The sequence below is a fragment of the Heteronotia binoei genome, chromosome 6 (assembly GCF_032191835.1).
Source record: "Heteronotia binoei isolate CCM8104 ecotype False Entrance Well chromosome 6, APGP_CSIRO_Hbin_v1, whole genome shotgun sequence".
In the NCBI taxonomy this organism is placed as follows: domain Eukaryota; kingdom Metazoa; phylum Chordata; class Lepidosauria; order Squamata; family Gekkonidae; genus Heteronotia; species Heteronotia binoei.
In genome coordinates this window covers 130,700,996-130,719,008 of record NC_083228.1, presented here as the reverse complement: position 1 = coordinate 130,719,008, position 18,013 = coordinate 130,700,996, and the positions used below count along the sequence as shown (strand labels likewise).

Here is an 18,013-nt window from a genome sequence, read left to right as displayed (position 1 = left end):
CAAAAACAAAACAAAAAGATCACAATTCTACAGTAGAACAGCTCCCTTCCCACTAATCACGGAATCTACAGTTACCTCCACAGCTTGTGGTTTTCATAACACTATGGAAGGGGACATCCTGGCCTCTGTGTGCACTAGAGGACTGGCAAGTTGCCTTTGGTGTAAAGAGAGATGTGATGAATAATGTCTGATGGATAATGAGTAGCAGCTACAACAATGAGACAGACACTCATTAGGAGTTACCAAAGACTCCTGAGTAAACATCAGTCATGGGATAAGAGGACAGGTTCTCTTATGGATTAAAAATTGGTTAAATGTCAGGAAGCAAAGAGTAGGAATAAATGCATGAGATGGAGAGAGTTGACAAAGTTGACAAATAAGTGCTTCCCACAGAGAGAGATGATGCCTCCTAGACAGGGGTCGTTTTGTAGAAAAATAGGTGGTAGAGCTCATCCAGGAATTGTTATGCAGCTGCACCTAATATTCAATGGGCAAGGCAGGAAGGAGGAGGGAGAACCCTCAGAAAGGTTCAGGAGCTGCGCTCCTGTGAGCTCCTGCTGAATCCAAGCCCTGCTCCTAGGTTCTGCTGGGACATAATTTGGTCTGATGAGGTAGAAGAAAGTCAAGATTGGCTGTTTGTTTTGGGGAAGATATGCTTATTTGAAGATGCAAATGGGAGCCAAGTATGCAGCACGGTACCCATAAACCTCATATTGGAGACTACTCATCTAGATTTCTGAGAAAGCATGTTACTCATCAGTCTGCCTACCTTCCAAATCATCATATAGTATTTTTTTTCCTAAAGTGCTTTCTTTATGTAAAGTGCCTTATCATTTAAGTTCTGTTACAGGAAAGAGACAGTGCCTCTAGTGGAAGAACCTGGATGCTGCTTCTCTACATGTAAGGTAAGTGAATCATAGGTATGCTGACTTGGGTCCCTCCAAATGTTTTCCCAGTAAATGACTGGCCTGTGAAAGGTTCCACATTTGGAATTAGCACTGAGGTGCCCAGACCAGGAAGACTGCCTTGACTAAATATAACTTTACATTGTCTATTATTGCTCTGGGGCAAAAACAGTTATCAGCAAGCAGTCATAATGTATTCTTAAGAACTGACTGCAAGAACAAATTCATTTCTAGGATATATCACTCTGATTTCTAAAATGACTGTTTCTTGTGTTACCTGTTGCATTAGACACCAAGTTTTAAAATTTTCATTGGAAATAAAAAGACATTCCAGTGTAGCATCACTGGTTTGCTAAGCTTTCATAGGCTATAACCTACTTCCAAAATTTTCAGAGGGTTTAACTCCAGATAGTGATGGACATTTGAGAGAGAAACAGATGGTCAACAAGTTGGCCTTAGACTATGATTCTCGTTAAGGAGCATGAGTCTTTTAATCCAGTGCTGAACCAAACATTTCTCCAGCTGTTTTGTGCTCTCCTTATGTTATTTGTGCTCTCCTTATGTTTATGTAGCGGCCCCATGGCGCAGAGTGGTAAAGCAGCAGTACTGCAGTACTGTGGTCTGAACTCTCTGCTCACGACCTGAGTTTGATTCCAGTGGAAGCTGGATTCAGGTAGCCGGCCCAAGGTTGACTCAGCCTTCCATCCTTCTGAGGTTGGTAAAAGGAGTACCCAGCTTGCTGGTGGGAAAGTGTAAAAGACTGGGGAAGGCAATGGCAAACCACCCTGTGAAAAGTCTGCCGTGAAAACGTGAAAGCAACGTCACCCCAGCGTCAGAAACGACAGGTGCTTGCACCTTTTTCTATGTTATTATGGGCAAGGGCACATAAGTGCCCTCTAGTGCCACCTAGTGATCTTCCAAGTTAACTTATCCTCACAACTGTTGGGTTTGCAACAGAGACAGCTGAGCTATAACGAAACCAGCAGGGGCTGTGATTCTTTCACACCTCAGGAAGAATGAGGAAAAAGAATCTCTTAAGACATATGCTTATGGCTAACAATGTGGCTGATTTCTAATTGATTTTATCTACTAAGGTTAGCTGCTGGGTTTTTTTCCACATACAGCTGGAATAAAAAAAAGTTCTAAAGATACCTTTATAGGAATAATCTAATATAAAGCATATAAACTATGTTGTATTGTTTTGGTTGGTCTTAATAAATGCAGCTTCTGTTTTTTACTAATACAAAGAAAGTTGCTTGTTTTAATATTTTAATAACAAACATGAAGAAACATTTTGAAATAACAGAACACACTGATCATCAGTATTGGATACTGTGTGCCAAAAGTAATTGATACCTGAAGATGTCATCAAAATGTTAGAGTAAATAATCTTAAAGACCATAGAAGGAAAATCTTGTGGAAAGGGTTACGTTATGGAAAGGGTTACATTAGGACACACAAGGGCTATAATTCTCAGATATTTTAGCCAAGAAGTAGAAAAAGATAAGATAGTGGATTTATCTGCCGAATACTCTGAATCTCAGAGTCTAAGAGTGGTCACAATCTCCTTTACCTTCCCCTCCCCCCACAACAGACACCCTGTGAGGCTCTTACAGCAGCTGCCCTTTCAAGGACAACTCCTGCAAGAGCTATGTCTGACCCAAGGCCATTCCATCAGCTGCAAGTGGAGGAGTAGGGAATCAAATCCAGTTCTCCCAGATAAGAGTTCACGCACTTAACCACTACACCAAATTAGCTCTCAGACACCAAGAGACCAACACATACAAATTTTGTAACTCACTGGCAAGTTCCATCCCAGAATATTTGAAGGGGTTCACAACTTGTCACCCAACTCGTGCAGTACCCAGAACTTGCAAGTGATTTGTGTTTCCTGTTGCTATGCTTCTTCAGGAACACTACGTGGTCTCTAGTCTGCAGAAGCTTAAGCTAAAATAAATTTTGTTAGTCTGAAAAGCTAAAATAAATTTTGTTAGTCTGAACTGGACTTCTGTTTAATTTCACTTCAAATGGAGATTCATGTATCATGTAACGTATGAACTAGAATTATACAAGAACACACCTCTGCTAAAGTTAGATACAGTTCAAAATTAGTCATAAGAGAGACCACAAAGGAAAGGAGGGAGGCAGAGATAAGCAGCAGAAGATGTGCCCATCTCCGTTCTACATTAGAATATAAGAAAAGTCCTGCTGGATCAGACCAGTGGGCCACCTAGTTCAGCATCTTGTCTCACGGTGTCCAACCATCTCCTATTGAGGTTCAACAACAGGGTATAGATGCTGAGGCCTTTTCCTGATAATTGCCTCCTGGAACTTGTATTTAGTGGTTTACTGCCTCTGAATGTGGAGCGTCCCCTCAGTCACCATGGTTAGTAGCCCCTGAAAGCCCTACCCTCCATGAATCTGTCCAGTTCTGTTTTAAAGCTATCTATTCCTGTGGCCATCACTGCTACATCCTTGAGCAGCAAATTACACATTTTAACCACTCATTGCATAATGAGTCCTGAATCTACTACCAATCAATTGCATTGGATGCTCTCAAACAGTGTTCCTTCTAAGCTGCAGAGTCTTGTGAGCGAAAATTCTACTTTGTGAGCTACTGGCAATGTGCTCCGGGGTCATCCTTCCTGAGCTGGAGGCTAAAATTCTGTGAGCTAGCTCATGCTAACTCAGCTTAGAGGGGACATTGCTCTCAAGTTATATTATTTTGGGAGAGGGGAGAAAAGGGTCTCATCCACTCTCCAAGTCATGCATAATTTTATAAACCTCTGTCATGACCCTCTGAGTCATCTCTTCTCTAAACTGAAAATTCCCAGACTCCAGCCTTTCCTCATAGGAGAAGGGTTCCAATTCTCTAATCATGGGTTGCACTATTCTAGCTCTTGCAATGCTCTTTTGAAATATGGGGATCAGAACCACACACAGGATTCCAAATAAGGCCATATCATGGATCTATACAGAGACATTATAATATTGGTTGTTTTATTTTCAAACACTTTCCTAATATCCAGCAGGGCTCGCCTTTTTCACTGCTGTGGCACACTGAGTTGACATTTTCATTGAACTATCTGTTATGACCCCAAAGTCTTTTCCCCTCTCAGCCTCAGCAAGTTCACTTGGGATTCTGTTGCTGCTGTTGTTCCAATGTGCATAACCTTACACTTGCCTACATCAAAACTTCTTTGCCACATTGCTGCCCACACATCCAATCTGTGAGATCTTCCTGGAGCTCTTCACAGAGGGACTTGGTTTTCACCATCTTGAAAAATTTTGTGTCATCTCCAAACTTGGCAACTATACTACCCACCCTGAGTTCCAGATCCTTTATGAACAAATTAAACAGCAAAGGCCCCAATACCTATTGTTGTGAGACCCTACTGCTTACTTCCTTTCATTGAGAGACCTGTCCATTTATTCCCAATCTCTGCTTCCTTTCATTTTGCCAATCTTTAATTTAAAAAGAACTCTTCTTATCCCATGACTGCTAAACTTACTCACGAGTCTTTGGAAAGGTAGCTTTTAGAAAGTCCATTCTTAGCCATACAGTTTCAGTAGGGCAAGAGGTACAAGCAAAGAGTTGTACTGAAGCCTTCAAAGGGGGGGAAGGCTTTTGAGGCAGAGGAGGAATATGAAGGCAATTAATGAGCTGGCATCTCGTGGGTTTGGGGGGAAGCTGTTCCAGGCAAAAGGGAGACAGGGCACAGTTAAATGAGAACATAAGAGAAGCCATGTTGGATCAGGCCAATGGCCTATGCAGTCCAACATTCTGTGTCACACAGTGGCCAAAAAACCCAGGTGCCCTCAGTAGGTCCATCAGTGGGGCCAGGACGCTAGAAGCCCTCCCACTGTTGCCCCCCACCCCAAGCACCAAGAATACAGAGCCCCAGACAGAGAGTTTCAACAATACACAATGGCTATTAGCCACTGATGGACCTCTGCTCTATAAAGGAACAAGAGTCGTTTGGATGACTGATGGTGGTAGAGCTGAAGGAAATAGTTGAGGACGTGTCAGAATATGGAAGCACAGTGGAAAGATTGCAAGGCTATGGAGGGGTTTGAAGGTACAGGTGAGGAATTTGTGTTGGATTCAGTAGTGGGTGGAAGCCACTGCAGATAGTTAAGGAGCATGACATCACAATCATGACAGAGGAATTGTTTTGGTGGCAGAATTCACAATAGAATGGTTAAAGTTCAACAGTGGAAGGCCTGAGAGGAGGCGGCTGCAGTAGTCCAGGTAAGAGACAAGACGTAAGAAAGTATGAACCAGAATTTTCACTGACAGACAGAGGAAGGCACATATTTTTGAAATTCTGCAAAACTGAATGTGATGACTTGGTGGCAGACTGAACATGGGGATCAAAGGAGAGAGAGAGAAAGAGAGTTGAAGATAAAGCCTCTTCAACGTGCCTCTTCATGTTGGTGGGTGGTGATGAATACTGAAACTACACAAGAAGAGGAGATTGGGAGCAAAGGTGAAAAGTGGGCATACTATGTTGAGATAATGACAATATACCCAAGCATTCAAAAGATGCATGTACTTGAAAGCTCAAATACTAGCTAACATTCATTATATTCAATATATATGACAAGACTACGTATTTGCCAATGGATTGTTAATAATGCCATTTCTCTTAAGTGTTTCAAATTTAGGAGTGTGGCAATAATAATAACTACAAACTGAATGCCACTGAGCATATGTTCAACACTTCCTTTGGCACAGAACACTCGTAGTTAGCAACAAAGACAAATTTTCAAGGTAGAGGTAAGTCAAACTCTTCTTAGAAATGAATTGCAGAGTAGGGCCATGCCTCTCAAGTGTCCTTCCTTGTGTCCAATATACTGTATTTGTTCCCATCCATTTATACAAGCTGTCCTACTTTCTCTCATCGCAAAGACTTGGTACATTTAATGTCATGGATTCATACCCAGCATGGCTTCACAACACACAGCTAGTTCCATTCCATGCTATAGTAAATAGGAGACCAGATCCACAAAAATGTATCTCAATGTATCTGATGAAGTGTGCATTCACATGAAAGCTTATACCTAGAATTAAACTGCGTTGGTCTTAAAGGTGCTATTGGACTCAAACTTTGTTTTAGATCCAGAGAAAGTAGGTCTCCCCACCCCCCCACCCCCGCCCAGCATGAGACTCTAATATTGGCAGATTTGTGATATATTGCTTATTTATTTGGGCAAATGTGCAACAATATATAAAATAAAGTTTGATAGTTGTTCAGATTCCTGGAGCATAGGACTAGTTGTAATCGTATAAATTTATTCTCAAGAGAACAAGTACAAGCTAGAGGCCTGTGAGTGATCATTGGAGGGCAATGATTCAGATATCCCAATGTACTCCCCCAAATCTACCCCTTCAAAATTCTAAACACCCTTTCTGTGCCACCAGGAACATATTCCGACTGTTTTAGGGGAACCCCCCCCCCTTTGATAAATTTACAGGCGGATATTTTTCTGTACACTTGAGTTTGTAGAAGTCATCTTGCCCAGAAATAGCCTAGATCTGCAGCATTTGTTATTACAATTGAGGCCAGATACTTTACTACTAGAAGGAATGGCAGCAAATTTCTTGAATTTGCTAGCAAATACCTGAAGTCTATTTATATGATCCTTCATACTGTAAGTGACATACAGCTTATGTTGGCAGTTGCTAAAAGAAAAACTGCTAGCCATGATGACATCCAAAGATTTTTGTAGTGAGTAAAACATGTTTCTGCATTGTGGGAATGCTCAGATGTTTTGCAAGAGGTTGTATCTCCATATTACAAGAGATCATCTCTCCAGATTAGGCTCGTAACAGAATCTAGCTACCTGTTATGTTTACAATATGAGAGCAGAGTTCAGACTATTGAGAATTTTGAAGATGACCCTACCAAAGCATAGAATTCACAACATATATAGTGAGGTGAGTGCCACTGTCTACCTCCAGCAGGTAATTCCCACTGCCCTCCCCCCAGTCCCAGGAAAAATTAACCACTAAGAAAAGAGTTAAGAGGAAATACACAACCATGAGAGAAGATTCCTTCTTCACTGCATGCATGACTTTTTGTGCTTGTTGATGGAGTCTTCTGAATTCTCAACAAAGAAAGCTCTCATGTGCTGAAGCTGTTCTTTTATGGTGATAGTAGTGTGTAGCCAGGCTCTCAGTCAGTGAGAACTGGTGTGACATTCAGGAATAGTTCTTTGGCTTGAGCAACAGATTTATGCATATTCCAAATAAATGCTTGGAGTTATGTGTTTGCTAGTACCAAAGCAATCATCTGTTGAGGGAAGAAGGAAAGGTACCTGGATTCTGTAAAAGTCCTCATGCCCTGAAAAGTGATTGGTACTGTCGAAGAAAGCAATATCAACTATTGGTTGGTAAGTGCATATCTCATTTGTTCCCACCAAGGAGAACTACATGTACAGCCTTGAGTATTGGACGACAATAATCTATGTGTCATCCTTTTGTGAGGCACTAGATTGATGTGTGAAGCCTGCACTGGGCCACATTTAAATTGGGATGTGGGCAGCAACCCTCAATCAGTCTGCATGAATTACAGGGAATGAATTGCCTTCAGCTAAGCACATTCAATTAGTCTCAGAGAACCTTGACCCAGGTACTAAAAATCACAATTATATAATTGCCCAACCATCTCTAGGTAATTGGTTACACCATATACCCCAAATGTACATAAGCCCAAAGTTGAGCAGATTTAGAAATGCATTGCCTAGTACAGATAATCTAGACTGAAAACAGCCTGGTCTGTCAAGATATTAATCCAAACTCTTTGCAATTACTTTGACTTAAAATCCACAGTATTATAATTTTCAAAAAGTGATTTTTAGTTCCAGATATATGAACATGTTCCAGATGTATTTTATTATTTTTTTAAAAAATATATAGAATTACAACAAGATTAAAACTGGAGTGTCCAAAAGATGGGGATTTTTTTTAATCTCTCCAAAAATGTAGTACAGGCTGGAGAGAGTCTATAGTTGTAAAAGCCACACGCAGGTCATAGATCAAAAATATGTGGAGGTCCGCAACATGCAGAGCTTAAAAAGGGGGGGAAATGTCACATTCTTTCATTTCCAGCATAAGAAATGGCCAACTTGTTCAGGGCAAATAATTGTTTGAACTGAGGATTTTATTATTAATCTCTGAAGACTGCTGAATTTAGGGTCACAGTAAGGGTTGATTAGGTACAAGGTGCACAAAGCTCTCCTCTGTCGATGCTATTGAAAGAAGCAAGTAATTTAGATTCAGAATTGGTCTTGGATTGAAGCTCACTCCATTACCGACCATTTTCAATTTCAGCTATACAATAAACATCAAGCTCAGCAAGGAAATTAGTACATTTGGTAATGCATTGGGGGAGATGGGTGGGTCTTTCACAAGATGACACTTATCACCAAAGCTTCAGTTAATGAAACCCTTGAGTGGTATCTGCGTTTGACATATTTTGACATTTTTTGAAATCACATCCAGCGTTTTCTCTCTTTCTCTCTCTCTTTCTCTCTCTCTTCCCCCAACTCCAGTGACACAATGTTCTGCTTTATGAAGGGGGAAAATTCCATCTATCTTTAAAATAAATGCTGAAGAGCTGCAATATTATTGAAAAAAATTAAGGAGAGTCTGACTGCACCAGGAGAGAGAGAGAGAGAGAACAGCACACTTTTTTTTTTCTTTCCAAAACGTAGAAAATGCTGCTGGATAAATATTATTCAAACTGAATAGGGTGCCCAGACAGATGCATTTACACAAGAAATTTTGAGGCATCTAGAATGGATGTATGAGCTTGCTTTACTAGCTAGTATTATTTATGTTAGTATTTTTATTATTTATTTATTTATGTTTTAGCCACTGGCTAAGGCTGGTTAAAAACATTTAAATCATCTATAAGTGAATTTGTAGTAGAAATTATTATTATTGCTGTTCATGAAAATTGCATCATGCCTTTCTATTGTCAAGACAGCTAACAATTTAAAACATACATGGTAAAATTACATTCTATAATAATTAAAACCAATCCCCCCTCCAAAATATGAATCATCTGTTGAGGGAAGAAGGAAGGGTACCTGGATTCTGTAAAAGTTAAATTCATACAAAAGTTAATATACAGACAAAATATTAAAAAAAAACATAGGTTAGGAAGGAGGGATCATTGAGAGAATATCAAATGAAACAAAAAAAAATCTTCATCTAGCAGAAGATGGAAACAGAAGGGGACACAAGAATCTTCCTTGCAAGGGAGTACTGTTGTCATGTCTAAGAAGGCCTTCTCCTGGGTTACCATCCATCTTCTCTCACAAAGCAGAGGCACCCGAAGCAAGGCCTCCAAATATGACTATAACGTTTGGGATTAGGCAGTCCTTCAGGTATGTCTAGACATGCATCTCATTAAATTAGATTTTATAGACATGCATCCCATTAAATTACTTTTCAGCCCCTCTTATTTATGTTCCATGATTCCACAATCACAGTAAGCATACTAAGAAACTGGTATTTATTTTTCTTTTTTTTCAGTCACATAAGAACAAGAGAAGCCATGTTGGATCAGGCCAATGGCCCATCCAGTCCAACACTCTGTGTCACACAGTGGCCAAAAAAACCCAAGCACCATCAGAAGGTCCACCAGTGAGGCTAGAAGCCCTCCCACTGTGCACCCCCCCCCCAATCACCAAGATTACAGAGCATCACTGCCTCGGACAGAGAATTCCAACAATATGCTGTGGCTAGTAGCCACTGATGGACCTCTGCTCCATAAGCTTAACCAATCCCCTCTGGAAGCTATGCTTGTATCACCTGTCCCCTCCTCCCAAAAAAGCAAGTTTTACTTCTTAAGGCCAAAAGCTAAGTTTGAAAATGCTTAAGAAAAGCTTCAAAGCCCAAAGAAATCCTAAAATCTCCCTTGGGTTATAAGGTGCAGCTTTAGTACAGTCATTTCATGGGCAGCATCCTGGATGCCACCTTGTCTATGGAGGCCCAGGTCACAAAAGTTGCCAAGCTAGTGTTTTTTTCCAACTGCACTAGGTTAGGCAACTGGCTTTCTACCTGTGTTGCCCCAACCTTGTCACAGTAATCTACACAATGTTCATCTCCAGGATAGACTACTGTAATTTGCTTTACACTTGCGCCTGACCCAGATGCTCCAACTGATCCAGAATGTAGCCACATGGGTCCTTATGGAGGTCCCTCGGATGGTGCACATTCAACCTGTCTGCGTGAACTGCACTGGCTTCCAGTGGAGCACCAGATGCAGTTTAAGGTCTTGTTTTTGACCTTTAAGGCCATCCATTGTTAAGGGACCCACATAACTTCAGAACCACCTCTCTCAATAAGCCCCTGGAAGACTGCTCTTCTAGTAATCCTTAATGGCATACAACCCTGGAAGAGTGTTACACTCCAGCAATAAGAACCTCTTGGTGATCCCCAGCCTGAGAGAGATCTGGCTGTCCTCGACTAAGGCCAGGGCGTTTTCAACTCTGACCCTCACCTGGTGGAACTTGTTGCCAGAGAACATCCATGCCCTATGGTATCTACTACCTTTCTATAGAGCTTGCAAGGCAGAGATGTTCTGTCAGGCATTTGGTAGAAGACAGTGATGGCCTGGAACTCTCATACCTCTGCCTCCCCTCTCCCTCATTCCTCCACATCCCCCCCCCACCCAGGGGGGCTGAAAACGTGTTGTCATCTTGGATATTGTTCTATCACTGTTAAGTATTTTAATGTTGTTTAAATCTCATTATCTATCATATTCTTCCTTGATGTAAGCCACCCTGAGGGAAGGGTGGCCTAACAAGTAGAATGAAATAAATAAATATGTAGCAATTCCCTTTGGATAGCAAAAGCAGGATATTTAAGTTAAATATACATATCGAGTAAGTAATATCTTCTTGGCTTAGAACAACCATCTATGCACATGTGTGAGGGTAGAGACAATCACTGTCGTAATTACTTCTAGCAACCCAAACCATTGTTAAATTAAAAGTCCCATATTTCTTTTTAAAGCTGTCTAGAACCAGACTTGGGTAAAAATGAAGATGCAGACCGTTGTTCAGCTGAGCAATAACCACTATAGTTTTATATATTGATAAGAAATATTTATACCCTGCTTGTCCTGCATGGCTCAAGGCAGCTTACAATTCGAAACTAAAACCATACCCAACACAATAAAACCACAGGCACTCAAGCAGCCTCTCTATCCAAGCACTCTCCAAATGCTCTCATGGTTCTTTGATTTATAGAAGATTGTATGCAAGGGTGTGGGGTTTTATTTGGAATTTTCACCTGGCCCCCTTTTTCACATCCCTTTGCCAAACAGTGCTGATTTTCAATAGAGTGGGTGGCAAGGAAAGGGAAGTGTACCTTTCCCTTCTGGAACCTCCTGAGTTTGCCTGGTATTCCTTCATACTGGAATACATACCCAAATATACTTCCCAATTGAAAAGCACACAGTATGGAGAAATGCTATTGGTGTTCAGCATCTAAATGAACGCCCAAATGCAGATGTCATTCTTCTGCACTGCATGGGTTTAAATGGGATGAGCATCTCAATGAGAGAGTATGATCAGGCTGCCTCAACAACGGTGAGATTATATACAACCAAATCTGCTACAGAAAGTTATGCATATCTGGCCTATGAATAGGGGTGAAAATATTAAAGAGTACCAAGCAGAGGAACTTTTCATACCTACTTTTTTGCATCAACATTCCAACAGCAGTACTGAAATGAAAGGGCCCTACCAGACCATTGCAATCATGATGCAGGGCTTTTCTTGTAGCAGGAACTCCTTTGCATATTAGACCACACACCCATGATGTAGCCAATCCCCCAAGAGCTTACAGGGCTCTTAGTACAGGGCCTACTGTAAGCTCTTGGAGGATGGCTACATCAGGAGGGTGTGGCCTAATATGTAAAGGAGTTCCTGCTACAAAAAAAGCCCTGATGATGGATCATAGGAGAAGAGGTACTGCTTGTTCTGGACAGGGTAAATATAAGAATGTGATTATAGTTGGATTCAGCATATAGTTGGATTCAGCATTACTTGCGAAATCCCAGGTAACAGCTGGGCCCACACTTGTCTTTTCTTCTAATATTACTTCAAATGATATGCTGACTATATCATTATTGGGAGAAAGAAGCCAAGACGTTGACATTCACATCTCGGAAACCTTTAGGTTAAATCACTGCAGTTGGTTTGTGGGGAGGAGGCTGCCTTTTGTGGCAGCCCAGATACTGCAATTAGCACAGACTGCTACTTAAGCCAACACTCCCATATAAAGACTACTTGGAAATGATTACACCAGCTACACTAAGATGTCTGTTGTGGGGAGGAGGGGGAGAGAAAGGACATTGTAAGCCACTCTGAGACTCCAAGGTCATTTTCGCACTCACCTTAATCAGCAGCGACGACCCTCTTCACCGCGCAGGATCTGCGCGGATTTCGCACTAATTGCCGCGGAGCACCCAGAAGAGCCGGAAAGTCCCGGCGCTTTTGCGGCGCAAACGGAAACCGCCAAAAACCAGTTTCCGTTTGCGCCGCAAAAGCGCCGGGACTTTCCGGCTCTTCTGGGTGCTCCGCGGCAATTAGTGCGAAATCCGTGCAGATCCTGCGCGGTGAAGAGGGTCGTCGCTGCTGATTAAGGTGAGTGTGAAAACGACCCAAGTGAAATGCAGAGTATAAATATAACTCCTCCTCCTCTTCCTCCTCTTCTCCTCCTCCTTCCAGTTCAAGACGTTGAAGTTGAACTTTGATGCTATAATGGCTGTAATGGGACATGATTATTTTCATGAACGTTCCTTCTACATCAGTCCCTCCATCTGAACTCTACCAACAAGATCCTGCTGACAGTTCCATCGTATGTCCCTGCTGATCTCCAGAAGAATCACAGCCTTCTCTCTTGCAGCCCAAATATTTGCCAACACCTTCTCACAGGAACTGCCTTTGGCCCCCTCCTTGCGAGGCAACATAAAACCTTGGTTTTTGAATTGGATGAATGCGAGTTCAGCATCTCATGTTTTCTTACAAATCATACATTTAATTTTAGTTGTTTGGAATTAATTTTTTACTTAACTTTCTGTACGCTTCTTTGAAAGGTTTTATCATTTTAAAATAATAAGTGAACATATTTCTAAAATCTATAAGTTTGTAAGATGCCAGGGCTTTACAATGAAGAAAGAAACAAAGGATCTGGATGTCAGCTGCAGCCTCACTTATGTGTACCAGTTACCTGTGAAACGAAACAGTCTGATTCCCCAGATGTTCCTTTTTAATTTTTTTTAATAATTTCAAACCTCATATGCACAAAAAATAAGACTAATGGTGGCAAGTCTACACATAAGCATCTATAAAAGTTTTCCAAATATCTAAAAATATGTCCATATGCAATTGTCATCTATATGCCATATGTTCAAATGCTGATATGGTTGTAAGGTCCTCAGTCCATTTGATTATGGGAGGTGGATATTTATCTCTCTAGTTCTGTAATGTTCCTATTCAACTGACAAAATCAAGCCTAATGTACTTTGCCACATTCCTACCTAAAACTACAGGGAAAACTTGGTGGCACATGAGTCAACCACTCTCCTGTGGTTGGAAAAAGCTCAACCCTTTTCTGCAGGCACAAGACTGCCAGTTCATGGTTTATACTGCCCAGTTCTCTCCTTCTCTCTCACACACACACACAGATGCCCGCCTTGCCTCTACCAGGGTCAGGATCTTTTCCATCCTGGCCCCAACCTGGTGGAATCAGCTCCTTATGGAGATCCGGGCCCTACCTGGCTTGTTAGCCTTCTGTAGGGCCTGTAAAACGAAGCTGTTCCGCCAGGCTTTTGGATGAGGTGGCGGGCATCTACTTGTTAGATCCGTTGGCCTCCCCTGCGATATCACACTGTGCTACCACACCACTATATCACTCTGTTGAACCATCTGGCTATACGACTAACTCACTGTTGTGACTGATTTATTGTGATTTTATTGTAATTTATTGTGATTTATTGATGTACTCCACCCTAAGCCCCCATGGGGGAATGGGCAGAATATAAATAAACTATTAATAATAACAACAACAATAACACACTTCCACCCCATCCAAGTGTTATTTCAACCACTACAGCCTGTGAAAGCAGCTTGGTATTAGCAGGGGGTTGTTTTGTAGAAAAATAGGTGGTGGAGCTCATCCAGGGATTGCTATGCAGCTGCAATACTATTCAATGGACAAGGAGGTGGAACTCTCAGAAAGGCTCAGGAGGTGTACTCCTGTGAGCTCCCTTTGAATCTGAGGCCTGGGTATTAGTATTTTGTTGTTGTTGTTACCTGTGGGACACTTAGCTCCCCCCCCCCAGCACTACTCCATGTTCCATTGTAAGCTTTGCGGCCCAGCTTCCATAGCAGTCCATGCTTGACCAGGCTGCTTTTTGGAAAAAAATAAATAAATAAATACTTGCTGGGTATATGAAAGATCTTTTGTGTAGCTAGAAGGGCCCTTCTGGCTTCACAGGAAGCCCTAGTACCTGACTTTTTCTCCCCTGATGTGTGTCAGGTGTCTGGTGAGGCAAACATTTAGTCTTAAAGTGGATACTTTTAATAACTGCATCTGTTTCATGGAAGCACTAAACTATCAGATATATCCTGTGATTACTGACATTATTACAGCATTTATACATTATTGCAGTTTGAAATTATGTTGATTTGTTTTGATTTGTTACTTTTGCCACATTTGGAAGAAAAGGGGGAAAGAATGAAAGGTAGAGAAAAGCACTGGTTTTTTCTGTTTTAAAATAGAAAGAGTGAATGGAATGACAGCATGGAATCTCATAACCTTGAGCACACAAAAGAAAGTTAAATATGTATAAAAATGAGGAGGGGGTTCTGAAACTATCGGGGAGGGAATAAATAATTGCCACTGCCAGTCTAAAACTAGTTCTAACTAGTTCATGGCCCAAACACACAAGAATCAGCTCTCAGATCACTTTAAATGCTGTATTGTGACTGCTAGGATGCAAGACGGCTTTTTAAAAAAGAGGTCTGGGGTGGATGAGGCAGAAGATTTAAAGTTCATTCATTCTAAGGGGTTTGATATTTACTTTTTAGCTCAATTGAAAGCCTATGGAAATGATTATAGATTCATATATTTCAAAATCTCACACAGCTCTATTATTGTTCGTTTTTCCTTTATTTTGTCCTATTCAGAAGAGAGAGAACAATTAAAACAAAAATACAAAGCCATCTAATAGGCCATTTCTGAACTCGACTGGACTTACCAAGATAACACTTACAGCTTGAATTCCCAACCGGGTGGTCCCTCCCAAAGATATTTCCCCCTGTCATATGCGGGGGGTCAGCTTGAAGATTTCAGGGATGGGAACTGTATTGTAGAGGACAGCTACAACTGAAGACTCGCATTGTGCTGAGCGGCAATTTTTTAAATTTAAAATGTTGCCCTTGCATGTCACTGCTCTGCATATTTCTTGTGCCACTGTCAGGCGAGGTTTAAAGTGCTGGAGAGGGAACCCTGGGTTCGGCTGCCCTTGTGAAACCTCTCAGAAGGAATAATAGGAGCTGGATATCTTCTGAACCAAAAATAAATCCTGTACCACAAAAGAATTAGCACTTAATTTCTCCAGCATGTGTGGGATTCTCTTTCTTTCTGGCGTTCATCAGAGCTGTTTCCCATAACAGAATATTCTTGCTCTCCCACACTCTATTTGCCCCTTTCCCCTTAGTTTTCTGTTTTTATTAATAAAACTTGGTTAGTAGAATTTCACTTCTGTCAGACATGGCATCTGAACATGCAAATAAATAATCAAAACCACAAGTATTAGACAGTGACCAATCAACTGATTTTCCCAAATGAGGCTTTGATAAATGTCGATTAGGGGTGGCAGACTAGAGACATATCCACTTTTTAAAAGTAGTTTTATTGCTATAATATTTTGCCCATTATTCTCACTCAATTCTGGTTATTAAACCAGGGAAAGTAAACAGCAAGCCTGCAGATCATCCCCCCTCCTCAATTCCTGCTTCAAATTGGAAGAATCAAGCTTCACTACTTACCTGACTGTGTCTCTTCCAGTGGAAAATGAGAACTTAGCCCAAAGGCTTCACAGCTTTTGAAAAAAAATTTTTTACATTCAATAAAACAATTAAGATCTTGATTAAATCTTGGTATGATTACTAGAGAACTAGCAGATATGCTTCATAACAAAATTTATTTATTTGGTGTACCAATTTCAGACAGTTGTAATTTGCAGTCTCCCTCCATAGTTTTCCATTGTGGCTGACAAGCATGTAAACCCCATCATGACATAAAATGATGACCAAAAATTTATATCCAAGCTATTGAAAAAACTGTAGTTCATAGTAGCAGGAATAAACAGCAGTAACTGCAAACTAAACAACCAAACAGTAAACAAGTTTAAATTCTTTTTTCTTCTTTATTTGCAATCGAGTGACCCAGTAGTCTTGTGTTTAATATAGTAGTCATTAAAAGCAGCACAAAAAATTTAAAATAAAAAATTAAAAGCAGCATAACTTTAAAAAATGCATTTCCAAACTAAGATAAAGCAGCATCAGTCAAAACCTTTAACAACAATCAGACCTAGTTGTGGAGTTACAAAAATAAGAAGCTCAATAAAATGACTGAGTACAAAGGAATGCCTTTACTAGACACCCAGACTCACCACCATGTGGTAGGTTATAAAGTAGGATAACAGAGAAGACCATCTCCTTTTTAAGTGACCATCTCGGTACAGAAGGGAGGGGGGACGCATAAGCAAGACCTACAAGATGATCTCAGTTGGGCAAAAAGGCTCACATTAGAATAGGCAGTCCAGGAAGTTCTGTAGCCTGTTTAGGGTAATAATCTGAACTCTGAATGAGGTCCAGAAGCAGGCAGCCACTGCAGTTCTTTTAATCTGGTGAGATATTTATTTATTTATTTATTTTATTCCATTTGTATCCCGCCCTCCTCGCCTAGGCAGGCTCAGGGCGGCTCACATAGACATGCATGTGCATAAGTAAAAACAGTAATACATTAAAACCATAAACCATAGAATAATATAAAAACATAAAATATATAAAATATTTCGGTGCTATAATCTTAGTTTTCAATTCTCTGTAAGCCGATTTTACAGATTTCCTACAGCTTTTGCCAGATGGCCCATGGACAATCAGATCTGTGGGATCTCTTCCAATTGCATAATTCTTTGACTAATGCAGAGTTTTAGCCACAAATCATATATCTTTACTGCCAAGCAACCTGCAACATATATATTATACTAGGTTGGCAGGCTACAGGTCCAGGAAAAGAAAAGTCAAAAGGAGTTCTTCATTCTTTTGTGCTAGGTGTTCTGAATCAAAGGCATCGGCTCCTGGTCAGTAACTAATTTTGCCAGAGGGCCTCCTGCGAGGAGAATAAAGTGATGTACACTAAGAACCACTGGCTGCTCTGTTATTACAAATGCCTCTCCCCTGTACCTCTTTTTTGCCTCTGGGTTGGCAAGAGGGAAGAGGAGCAGCCAACAGCCCTTAGCAGAATTGGCTGAAGAGTCTCCAGTTGCAGACCCCTGTAATAAAGTATTATATGTACGGTAACTCAATCAACACGTTATAAAAGAAGATAGTTTCCAGCACTGCAACCCCATTCTCTCAATATTTTGGTCACTCTTTAGTATAACAAAGAAGCAGAATTTACAATGTGCCTAGCTAAATAGGAGATTTTAATCTTGATTGGTAGGGTCTCTAGGTATCAGGAGTGCTGCAGGTTTATCCCCAATGCCAGCAGCTTTTCGCTTTAGTTGGAATGTCTGCTTTATATCCTTCTGAAGAAAACTAAAGCACTGCCTTTAACAGGGCACAGAATCCATCACTAGGGTTGCCAGTCTCAATCTGGAAAATACCTGCAGGGTAAAACCTGAGAAGGGAAGGTTTTTGAAGGGGAGGGACTTCAATGCTACCAAATCCACCTTCCGAAACAACCATTTTCTCAGCATAAACAAATCTGTAATCCCCAGTGGTCTCCAGCCACCACCTGGAGGTTGGCAACCATAGCTACCATTCTTTCTAAAGACAGATCAGGAGGAAAG

The 18,013-nt window shown here is 41.0% G+C and overlaps 1 long non-coding RNA gene across 1 annotated transcript in view; it reads right to left on the bottom strand.

Annotated features, from left to right (window-relative positions):
* The window catches only part of LOC132573407 (uncharacterized), a 620,525-nt gene that overhangs the window by 312,329 nt on the left and 290,183 nt on the right, over positions 1-18,013 (bottom strand). The window lies entirely within an intron of this gene.